The sequence below is a fragment of the Heptranchias perlo genome, chromosome 27 (genome assembly GCF_035084215.1).
Source record: "Heptranchias perlo isolate sHepPer1 chromosome 27, sHepPer1.hap1, whole genome shotgun sequence".
In the NCBI taxonomy this organism is placed as follows: Eukaryota; Metazoa; Chordata; class Chondrichthyes; order Hexanchiformes; family Hexanchidae; genus Heptranchias; species Heptranchias perlo.
Window position 1 is genome coordinate 34,889,470 of NC_090351.1, and position 12,299 is coordinate 34,901,768.

Sequence of the window (12,299 nt, forward strand, 5' to 3'; positions counted from 1 at the left end):
CTGGAGTGCTGTATTATAAAGATACTGTGTCACAGCGGTACCATGCAGTGATGTTTGCAGTTTTGTTTCTAGAAATAAATGTAATTGATCCGGACTTGTCTCTTCCGTCATCCTCTTACACTTGTGCCTGTTCTCCACTTACTGCCTGTCTCCCTGGGGGTTGCGTTATGAACGAATAAGCTCCCTGTTCCTGGTCACGAGACACTTCTGGTGACGAAGACACCCCACAGCTGGAGAAGTGAAACCTCACTGATCCGAATGAACCGGCTCTGAAATGTACTCACGACGTCCCTAGGATCAATATCCCAGAAATATGTAATCCCGAGTCTGGTAGCAGCAGAATTAAAAGCATGTAAGACAGTGATCCCCACAAACAAAGACCCCCCCTCCTTAGCCTAAGGAAGGGTAACAACAGAAGTCAGTTCGGCTTCCTAATCCTGAACATTGTGCAGTGGGGGATGACAACCCTCGAGATCATTGGTTCTGATTTCAATTTGTTTTTTTAAAATTGTTTTTTTTCCTCTCGTGTCCAGTTCCCGCTGGATCCCGAACACACCAGCTCAGGGTGGCTATGTGCCAACTGCCCCTCTGGTACCTCACCCAGGTGCCCACTCTTCACGTGAGGACCCTGAGAGCGGAGTGTCGGCAGGCTGTTTGAATTGGGGCGGGCGGGCGGGCGGGGGCCATCACAACCGAGGCAGATTCTGTCCTCACAGATGTCAACTCCAATTTCTGGCGGGAGTCACTGGAATGGCGAGCAGGAGCAGGAACTTTGGCTGATTTCCTCCTACTCAAAAGGTGCTGAGGGCAGTTATAACATTACAAATGCCATCCTGGCCAAGATCAGCTACTTCGGTGGACTGGACTTGGCACCTGCCAGATGTGCAATTCAGTCCAGCACCACTGGGTATTGCAGCTTGACCTTTTGGGCCAGAGGGGAGCCAGTTCTGATTTATGCACCAGAATAATTCCAAATGCCTCAGAAAACTAGGTGACCTTTCATTTTGCTAATAGCCCCATCTTTCATCAGGCCCTCCATGGAACTGTTCTTTCTGTAGCTACAGGCAAAGCCAAGCGGAACAGGCTCGAGGGGCTGAGTGGCCTATTCCTGTTCCTATATTCCCAGCCAAAGACTTGAACCACCTAGCTAAACACAAGACTGGAAAACACGGCACAAGGTTCCCAGGGGATTTGAATAAAGCAGATTTTAAAATGAACAAGGTAGCCCCGAGGCATTTCAGAATTGTACCCAGTCTCCCCCCCACATGGCGTGTTTCAGAGCTCCCTATCTCGGCCCTGGTTCTCCGTGGTGTGGGGAGACCAGAAAGCAATCCAAATCAGCCCAGTTCGCTCTCGGAGCGTTCTGAATTGGCAGGTTACAGAGCAGCACTGACAGGGGTCCACGTGCCCCTTGGACTGGGGGATTCTGCACTCTGTGAGGGACTTCCCACCCCCCTCACCCCACCATTTGGTCGGGATCTGGATGTCGCTGGCAAGGTCAGCATTTATTGCCCATCCCTAGTGCCCTTGAGAAGGTGGTGGTGTGCTGCCTTCTTGAACCGCTGCAGACAGTGGTGTGATGCAACTGAGCAGATTGATAGGGCATTTCAGAGAGCAGTCAATTAGAAAGAAGGACAAACTTGCTTTAATATCGCACCTTTCACAACCTCAGGACATCCCAATGTGCTTTACAGCCAATGAAGTACTTTCGAGGTGTAGTTATTGTTGCAATGTAGGAAACGCAGCGGCCAATTTGTGCACAGCAAGATCCCACAAACAGCAATGAGATAATGACTAGATAATCTGTTTCAGTGATGGCAGTTGAGGAACAAATATTAGTCAGGAGTCCAGCTCTTCTTTGAAACTATGCCATTGGATCTTTTACTGAAGAAGACAGACGTGGCCTAGGTTTTAAGTCTAATTCCAAAAGTCGGCACCTCCGACAGTGCAGCACTCCCTCAGTACTGTACTGGGAGTGTCAGCCTAGATTATGTGCTCAAGTCTCCGGAGTGGGATTCGAACCCACAACCTTCTGACTTAGAGGTGAGAGTGCTACCCAGTGAGCCACGGCTGACACAATGAAAGAGTTAAACACATATATATATTAAAAAAAAATTTAAAAAGGGGTGCGGGTGTAAAAACAATACCAATTAAAATAAAGTCATTAAAAAAAAGAGAAAAATCGAAGATTAAAATGAAAAGGAAAAGTTCTCATTTTGGGGGAGGGCGCGGAGAGAGGGTTTCAGATTACACAAGTGGCATCCTGCAGCTTCAAAGAGGGTGAGGTGATTACCTGCGAGCTGTCGGACTCACAGTGCTGATCACCTGGCCGCTTGCACAGCCACTGATGAACTCGCCAAGCACTTGGTCAGGTGTGAGACGACGGCTGGAGGGCGAATCCTATTCCAGCTGTCTCTCCTCGCTCTCCCTCACAAAACAAATCGGTAGTGACACATCATTATTATTTTTTTTTAAAAAGCTTCCGCGCAGAATTTTGGAATCCAAAAACCCCACTGGCTGCCCTGTTTTGCCCTTTGAAGAACAGACACACACACCTACACACACACACACACACACACCTGCTGCTGCTCCAGAACTTGGCCACCTTAGCAGGCAGAGAGAGAGAAAAAAAACAAAACACTCCCACACACACACACAAAGTACAACAAAACAAATAAAACACACCATACCTTGGCAGTAAGCCTTTCAGCTTGCTGTGGTCTCCAGGGTGTCCCCCTCCCGAGTCTCAATCCGATAATGTTTGGCCAACAAAAAATAAATTACACAGAATGACACCGATGGTTTCCTGGTCAAAGAGATGACCCTGTTTCTGAAGCTACTTCCGAAGAGTACCTGCCATCCAGAACAGCAAAGGCTGGAAGCTGCCTCTCCTCTCCCTGAATGTGTCTGTGAGCTTTCCCCAGCCTGCTCTGAAATCCGACACCTCAAAAGGTCCCCCTGACTTTGACACCCGCCCAACGCTGACTGAACCGTCCGCTATCCACTGAGGAGGAAAGAACAGATAATGTGACAGGCAGGCAGGCTGCAAGAGTTACTGCTTGTAATTACAGGGCTCTTGTGTTCATGCGTGACGTAACCTGCATTAGTTAGCTCAGCAGGTGAACGGCAGGGAAAACAAGATGTCAGGAAGCAGCTCCGAGCAGAAAGCAAGGCCAATGTACAGTAGCTTCTGTCAAAGCGAGCCTTGTTTAAAAAAAAAACATTTCCCTCTCCGTTTTTCAAATGCTGACTCAACAACAACTTGCAATTATATAGCACTTTTTAAGGTAGTAAAATGTCCCAAGGCGCTTCATAGGAACGTTATCAAACAAAATTTGACACCGAGCCACATCAGGAGGTATGACAGGTGGCCAAAGGCTTGGTTAAAGAGGTAGGTTTTAAGGAGCGTCTTAAAGGAGGCGAGGCGGAGAGATTCACGCTGAAGTACTGTTCGATAGACATTGGCCACCTTCCCAGTAACCCCCCACCTCCAGTAATTAAAGACTAATCTCTGGGACCCTGCTGTGAGCAACACCGGGGAGGAAGATCATAGGGGCATTAAAAAAAACTGTTTTTTTGTATTTTCTTTGAACACTTTTGTTTATTAGTTCTAAAGATATCGGACATGGGGAAGAAAGGCTGTTGATTGTAAAGAATCGTCCAATCGGGTAATGAAGAGTCTATTCACTTTCCGATTGGTGTGGGACGGCAGTGCGCTGCGACCATGGACACGTCAGATGACCAATGGCGGGCGGTTGGAGGCAGGAGGTCATGTGATGAAACCTCCAGGAATACGTCCAACCAGAGTTGGCAACCCCATACCCCGCCCAGGTGGCCATTCTTCACCCGAGCCTAGACGGCGCGCGTCAGCGGGCTATTTGACCGTGGGGTCCATTACAAGCAGTAATGCACTCACTTTCCAGCAGAGGGTGCTGGATAGCAATTGGGAGCAAGTGCCCTGGGGCATTTTCTTTCCTCCCCACTCACGGGGCTACGCCCGTATCTGTGGTGCCAGCTGACATTAGCAGACCACGCAGGGGGGGGCCAAGGATCGAATCTGGCACCATCCTGGTCTGCAGGGCTCAGTTACACCTTGAAATATGCTTTTAATTACGTGACTCCGTGCTCATGTGTGACAGAAACCCGCCCCTCCGTGCTGTCAGACTGCTCATCTTATTCAAGACCAGCCACGATCTCCCTTTACCCTCGTCTCTGACTCTGATCCCCATCCTTGGCTGTACGTTCAAAATGGTTCACCCACGGCACTATTTCGAAGAAGAGCAGAGGAGTTCACCCCGGTGTCCTGGCCAATATTTATCTCTCATCTATCACTAAAAAAAACACAAGATCCCACAAACAGCAGTGAGATAATGACCATTGGTCATTATCTCACTGCTGTTTGTGGGATCTTGCTGTGCGCAAATTGTCTGTTGCGTTTCCTACATTACACTTCAAAAATACTTTAATTGGCTGTAAAGCACTTTGGGTCGTCCTGAGGTCGTGAAAGGTGCTAAATAAATACAAATTCTTTCTTTTTTCCTCCCTTCTTTTCACAGCACTGCACTTTTGAAGTGTAGGTGTAGTCACTGTTGTTTTGTGGGCAAGCATGGCAGCCAATTTGTGCACAGCAAGCTCCAAAAACAGAAATGAGATAAACGGCCAGTTTACCTATTTTAGCACAATTGGTTGAGGGATAAATGCTGGCCAGGAGACCAGACCTCTCTGCTCTTCTTCAAATTGTGCCACAGGATCTTTTATGTGCACCTGAACAGGCAGACAGGGCCTTGGATTAACGTCTCATCTGAAAGATGGCACCACCAACAATGCAGCTCTCCCCTGACGTGTCAGCCTAGATTACGTGCTCCAGTCCTGGAGATGGTAAGCAAAGGTTTGTAAAAGGCAGTCTTAACGCCATTGCATAAATCCTAAATCGGAAAAACCAAGATCGGTTAGCATCAGCAACTAGAGAGATGGGCACATTAATGGGAACATTGAATTAAACATTGTATTTGTCCCACTCCCGCTACGTACACCAGTAGCCCACACAGACAAAACACTTGGATAATCCTGCTGTAGAGAGTGAGAGATGTATGGGTATAGGTTGAATCTCAGATTGACCTCCTGTTCTATGAGAAACAATGGGAAGGGGTGTGACCCTGATATATTGGAGGTTTTGGACGGTTCTCTTAATGAAAACATTATGCCGTGCCCAAACTGGCCCGGAGATTATTCAGCAGGGGATGTCCCCTTGCACTGGATCTTATCAACAACCCTTGAAAGAAATTAACTTTAATTTGACAGGAAAAGTATTTGATCAAAGGACACTAACTTTAAGCGTGTCAAAGAACAAGAGCCGTGCACACAGCCCTGCAACAAAACAAAACGAAAGTCACTTGTGCCCTGGCTGACCCCGACATACTAATGATAATTGAAGGTGACTGAAACTCTGCCCGTTCTGGAGACAGTAAAATAAAGCACATTTCCGATTCACTGGAACAGTCAGTGCGAAGTAATCAATCAAAAAGCAATCGGAATGTGATAAGAAGGTCGCATGGACCGAGGTCGTAGGGTGATCGCAGATATCACGTTGGAACTTAACTCCACAATGCAAATTCAGCCACGAGCATCTCGAAAGGCTTGGATGAAAGATTCCACCTTGAAACACTGTCCTATTCCCACTTCTCCCTTTCAGATGCCGATCGACCTGCTGTGTAGTTCCAACATTTTCTGTTTTTCCTTGTTTCCCCTGTATTTTTATTTTCCCAATTATTTCGCCTTCTTCCCTGAAGGCGTGGCCCCTGGCCGCAGTATGGTTTCACTGACATCAGGAGTTCTCCATAACTCTCTCAAGAGACTATTCCTTGTGTATTAGCCGAGACAGGGAGTTTTGGCAGGCTATTCTAACGTGGGGAGAATCTCAGCCTGCTCCCGACTTTCAATTATCAGCAGACGGCACTTAATGCAACAACTTGCATTTTGTATAGCGTCTTCAACATAGTAAAACGTCTTAAGGCGCTTTACAGGAGCGTAAACCGACAAAAAAGTAGCTGCAAGCCAAAGGAGACATTAGGACGGGTGGCTCGGTCAAAGAGGCAGGTTTTAAGGAGGGTCTTCAAGGAGGAGAGAGAAGTGGAGAGGCGGAGAGGTTTAGGGAAGGAATTCCAGAGCTTTGGATCCTACACAGCTGGAGGCATGGCCGCCAACGGTGGGGCAAAGGAAGTGGGGGATGCACAAGAGGCCGTTGCCCAACTGCGTAAGACTGCCCTCGCCTAGTTCCATTCATGCCATAGCCAGAGAGTCTCCTGCAATGGCTTCTCTTCCTGTTCCTGCACCGTTACCTCTGGAGTCCCCCGAGGATCCATCCTTGGCTCCCTCCTATTTTTCACGGACACGCTGCCCTTTGGCGACATTATCCGAAGACACGATGTCACGTTCCACATTCCAATGGGGTGCAGCCTCATGCCCCCCAGCCCCCCCACACCCATCCCCACCCCCACCCTTCTTACTAACCAAATGCCTGCTGGGAGACTTGTCCCAGATCTTTTAAGAAATACTCATAATCAATGCACAGATTCATCATCAGTGCCATGCTTTTATATTCACTGCCTCATCCCAGAATCCATTTTATCCTTTATATTTTCTTTTACCACTGCAACACCATTTCTAAAGATCTGTGGATCTCTACCCCTAGGTCTCTCTGCTCCTTTGAAAGAGTAATGTAACTATTTCCTCCTACTTGGTTAATGCTAAAACACCAGAATGAGAAATTGCTCCTGTAATAACTTGTCTGCATTTTCTGGGCTTTGAAGGGTGCGATTCAGGGCTCGAAAGGGTTAATTTTGTGGTGGATTTTTTTTTTAAACTAAAGAAATGGATGCGTGATTTATTCAGGAAATAGATCTGCAGTAAAAATAATTCATCAAACTAAAGTTACAGGCGACATTGTGAAGTGGAAAGGAGTTCAGAAATAAAACAGGAGATTGCGAAAGTTAATCATAATTCCTTGTGACTGATGATTTCACAGGATCCGGATGGCGACATTCACTCTTTAAGGAAAAGGTCTCGACAGGACCACTCCCTCATGTATGGAGAAACAAACAGCCACTTGCAATATAGTTGGGATGAGGTACAGTCAGGATCTGAATTCTAATCTGGGATACAAATCCATTCCTTTATAATCTGCAAAATGCTCCTTTGCCTTTTTCTCTTTTGCTTGTACAATGCAGGAGAGTGATGTTCACCTCCGTGTTTGGAGATAAAGCCATTCCATCCCTGGAAGCCTTGGGCGAAGGATGATGCACAGCCTCATGGGGGGGTGGGAGGGTCCAACCAAAGCTAAAATGCCAAAAGCTAAAAGCCAAAACGCTAATGGTTCTTCCGAGGTTCTTCCCCTATGCTCTTCAGAGTAAGTGAACTCCTGATCCTAGGGGTGTCCAAGCTTTTTGCCTTTGTGGGCTGCTTTGGGTGCATACCTTGGGGACTAGGAACCACATATAAACCGAGGAACAGGAGAAGGCCATTCTGCCCCTCCATCCATTCAATTAGATCATGACTGATCTGCACCGCAGCTCCATTTACCTGCCTTAGCTCCACACCCCTTGATATCTTTACCCAACAAAAATCTATCAATCTCAGTCTTGAAAGCTCCAATTGTCCCACGATCCACAGCCTTTTGGGGGAGAGAATTTCAGATTTCTGCCACTCATTGTGTGAATAAGTGCTTCCTGATTTCCCTCCTGAATGGCCGAGCTCTAATTTTAAGATTATGTCTCCTCGTTCTTGATTCCCTCATGTTCCTGCTCAGGTGGCCATAATTTCAAGTTGTTAATACTAACAGGTTAAACTGTTCTGATTTAGTACTGATCCACCGACAGCTCTCTCCAAACCTCTAGGCCCAGAGAATTCAAACAGAAAGTAAGAAACAGAACAGAATTGCCTGGGCTTTGTGGGTCACATAGCAAGGCACCATGGGCTGCATACGGCCGTAGTGCAGGCATCTTGGGCTACATATGACCATAGTTGGCGGCATGGGGCCGTATGTTTATATACTGTAGACACCGTGGGCTGCATATGGCAATAATGTGGGCACAGTGGGTCGCATATGGTCATGGTGTGGGCATCCCGCACCTAACCTACTCCATCACCATTGTGATTTGCATGTCATGGCTTTCAAATTCAGACTCTGATGTCTTAGAATAGAATCACAGAATGGCTACAGCACAGGAGGCAGCCATTCAGCCCATGCCGGCTCTCTGCAAGAGCAATCCAGCTAGTCCCACTCCCCCGCCCTTTCCCCGTATCCCTGCAATTTTTTTCCGTTCAAGTATTTATCCAATTCCCTTTTGGAAGCCACGATTAAATCTGCCTCCACCACCCTTTCAGGCAGTGCATTCCAGATCATAACCACTCGCTGCATAAAAAAAGTTTTTCCTCTTGTCGCCTTTGGTTCTTTTGCCAATCACCTTAAATCTACGTCCCCTGGTTCGCAACCCTTCCGCCAATGGGAACAGTTTCTCTCTGTCTACTCTGTCTAGACCCCTCATGATTTTGAACACCTCTATTAAATCTCCACTCAACCTTCTCTGCTCGAAGGAGAACAACCCCAGCTTCTCAGTCTATCCACGTAACTGAAGTCCCTCATCCCTGGAATCATTCTAGTAAATCTTTTCTGCACCCTCTCTAAGGCCTTCACATCCTTCCTAAAGTGCGGTGCCCAGAATTGGACACAATACTCCAGATGTGGCTTAACCAGTGTTTTATAAAGGTTCAACATAATTTCCTTCCTTTTGTACTCTATGCCTCTACTTATAAAGCCCAGGATCCCGAATGCTTTTTTAACCGCTTTCTCAACCTGCCCTGCCACCTTCAGCGATTTGTGCATATATATCCCCAGGTCTCTCTGTTCCTGCACCCCCTTTAGAATTGTACCCTTTAGTTTATATTGCCTCTGCTCGTTCTTCCTACCAAAATGTATCACTTCGCATTTCTCTGCGTTAAATTTCACCTGCCACATGTCCGACCCATTCCACCAGCCTGCCTGTCATCTTGAAGTCTATCACTGTTCTCCTCACTGTTCGCTACATTTCCAAGTTTTGTGTCATCTGCAAATTTGGAAATTATGCCCTGGACATTCAAGTCCAAGTCATTAATATATATCAAGAAAAGCAGTGGCCCTAGTACCGACCCCTGGGGAACACCACTGTATACCTCCCACCAGTCCCAAGAACAACCGTACACCACTACTCTCTGTTTCCTGTCCCTTGGCCAATATCATATCCATGCTGCCACTGCCCCTTTTATTCCATGGGCTTCAACATTGCTGACAAGCCTATTATGTGGCACTTTATTAAATGCCTTTTGGAAATCCATATACACCACATCAACCGCTTTGCCCTCATCAACCCTCTCTGTTACCTCATCAAAAAACTCAATCAAGTTTGTTAAACACGATTTGCCTTTAACAAATCCATGCTGACTTTCCTTAATTAATCCACACTTGTCCAAGTGACTGTTAATTTTGTCCCCAATTATTGCCGGGTTAATCCTTACACCTTTTTTTGAACAAGGGTGTAACATTTGCAATTCTCCAGTCCTCTGGCACCACCCCCGTATCTAAGGACGATTGGAAGATTATGGCCAGTACCTCCGCAATTTCCACCCTCGCTTGCTTCAGTGATCTAAGATGCATCCCATCTGGAACTGGTGACTTATCTACTTTAAGTACAGCCAGCCTTTCTAGTACCTTCTCTTTATCAATTTTTAGCCCATCCAGTATCTCAACTACTTCCACTTTTACTGTGATCTTCTTCCTTGGTAAAGACAGATGCAAAGTGCTCATTTAGTACCTCGGCCATGCCCTCTGCCTCCATGCGTAGGTCCCCTTTTTGGTCCCTAATTGGCCCCACCCCTCCTCTTACTACCTATTTACTATTTATATGCCTATAGAAGACTTTTGGATTCCCTTTTATGTTAGTTGCCAGTCTATTCTTATACTGTCTCTTATTTCCTTTTTCACTTCCCCTCTGAACTTTCTATATTCAGCCTGGTTCTCACGTCGTTCTTATAGTTCTTGAACAACAAAGCTTCCAAATACGAACCCAGGGGCAGAATGTAGCAGAGTCTTGGTCATCTTAGGCCTTTACAAAAACACACACACAGCTCCAGCAAAGGCTCAGCGAGCAAAGACCAGACGGGCCCGGTTTGATTCCTGATCTGTGCTGAGTTAGCCGATATCAGCCATGGCAACAGCAGCAGGAGGAGAAGTGCTGCAATTGGGCTCGGCCTCCCTACACTAAGAAAGGGCAAGAAGGTCAAGAGCGTGAACCCCGGCTGAATGCTATCCAGCGGCCCCTCTTGGAAAGTCTTCGTATGTGCCTTTTGGGAGGGAGACGACGACGACAACGACAACTTGCATTTATATAGTGCCTTTAGCGTAGTGAAATGGCCCAAGGTGCTTCACAGGAGCGTTTTCAAACAAAATTTGACACTGAGCTACATAAAGAGATATTAGGACAGGTGACCAAAAGCTTGGTCAAAGAGGTAGGTTTTAAGGAGTGTCTTAAAGGGGGAAGAGAGAAGTGGAGAGGCGGAGAGGTTTAGGGAGGGAATTCCAGAGCTTAGGGCCTAGACAGCTGAAGGCACGGCCGCCAATAGTGGGGCAAAGGGAGCGGGGGATGCGCAAGAGGCCAGGATTGGAGGAACGTAGAGATCTCGGAGGGTTATAGGGCTGGAGGAAGTTACAGAGATAGGGAGGGTTGAGGCCATGGAGGGATTTGAAAACAAGGATGAGACTCAGCTGTGATGCTCTTCTCCCCCTCTTTATCCAAAGGCGTGGCGACACTCACAACCTAGTCTCACAAAATGCAGAATGGCCAATTGGATGAGGTACCAGAGGTCAGGCAGCACCTGTGAAACTTGACCCCAGTGTGAGCAACACCTTTGGCATTGAAAAAGGACAAAATATTGAAGAGGGTAAGGGGGGGGGGGGGGGAAACAGCACGGTGAACATTTATTAAAATAAAACACAGCACAGATTAAATATTAAACATTCATGAAACGACACGAACTGAATGTTAAACATTTATGAAATACAGACGTCGGTGAATTTTTATTTTTTTGAACAGATTCCAGCTCAACAAAGCTGGTAGAAAGTGTCTTGTTATAAGGATGATGGTTCCAAATGTAACAGCTGCCCACTGTGCTTAATTCCTTCCCACGCTTCCCAAATTTCCACCACTTTCTAAAGGGGATTCTCAGCCCCCTTCTCGCCGCTGGGGATGGGAGACAGTTAAAGGCGTATGCGTATTAGTGGAAGGAGAGGCAGGATCGTGATGAGTCACTGTGCACTATAAGCCAGGGTCACTCGTTCTCTGCCTCAGTCTTTGAAAACAAACATAGCTTTGTACATTTTAATATCAAAAGGCTGCAGATGCTGGGGGACAATTGGAGCTTTCAAGACCGAGATTGATAGATTTTTGTTGGATAAGGGTATCAAGGGATATGGAGCTAAGGCGGACAAATGGAGTTGACAGACATGTCAGCCATGATCTGATTGAATGGCCTACTCCTGTTCATATGTTCCCAAGACTGATCACCTAGCTTCCTACTCTAGTTGGTTCTTTCCTCGGATCTCAGAATTCTTAGCCTCTATATATCCTCCCGTAATGTTTTAAACCCCAAGCTTGGCATCAACTAACAATTCCTTTTGGATTTACCACCTCTTCCTTCCCCTACCCTGCAGCCCTTGGCCCGTAAACTAGGTTTCTGATGCACCCAGTTCACGTATGCTCGTTAAGGGCCTGCTCCAGTAAACCATTGTGATCAGCACGTATGGCGCAGGAAACAAGAGGGGGGGTAATTTTGACTTTGGGCAATAGTGTAAAAAAATAGTGTAATTGTGAATCGGCAGCCTGTTTTAGATCTCTCCAGATTTTGATTTCCATTCAGGTCAATGGAAGAGATGGAAATCGGGCTACAGATTCGCAATTGCAATTCGCGATCCCATATCCGCTCCATCACCAAGACCGCCTACTTCCACCTCTGTAACAGCGTCTGTCTCCGCCCCCTGCCTCAGCTCATCTGCTGCTGAAGCCCTCATCCTTGCCTTTGTTATCTCTAGACTTGACTATTCCAATGCTCTCCTGGGCAGCCTCCCATCTTCCACCCTCCATAAGCTTGAGCTCATCCAAAACTCTGCTGCACAAATCCTAACTCGCAGCAAATCCCGTTCACCCTGTGCTCGCTGACCTACATTGGCTCCCGGTCCGGCAACACCTCGATTTTAAAATTCTCATCCTTGT

The 12,299-nt window shown here is 46.9% G+C and overlaps 1 protein-coding gene across 8 annotated transcripts in view; it reads right to left on the bottom strand.

The window, feature by feature from the left end:
• The window catches only part of plekha6 (pleckstrin homology domain containing, family A member 6), a 259,562-nt gene that overhangs the window by 150,460 nt on the left and 96,803 nt on the right, over positions 1–12,299 (bottom strand). Inside the window, exon 1 of one of the 8 annotated variants that reach the window (XM_068007645.1) lies at positions 2,691–2,908. The exons of the other annotated variants lie outside the window; for them this stretch is intronic. The gene's annotated coding sequence lies outside the window, so the exon portion shown is untranslated. Of the gene's footprint in view, positions 1–2,690; positions 2,909–12,299 lie in introns of those variants that run through there. 8 annotated transcript variants of the gene reach the window in all.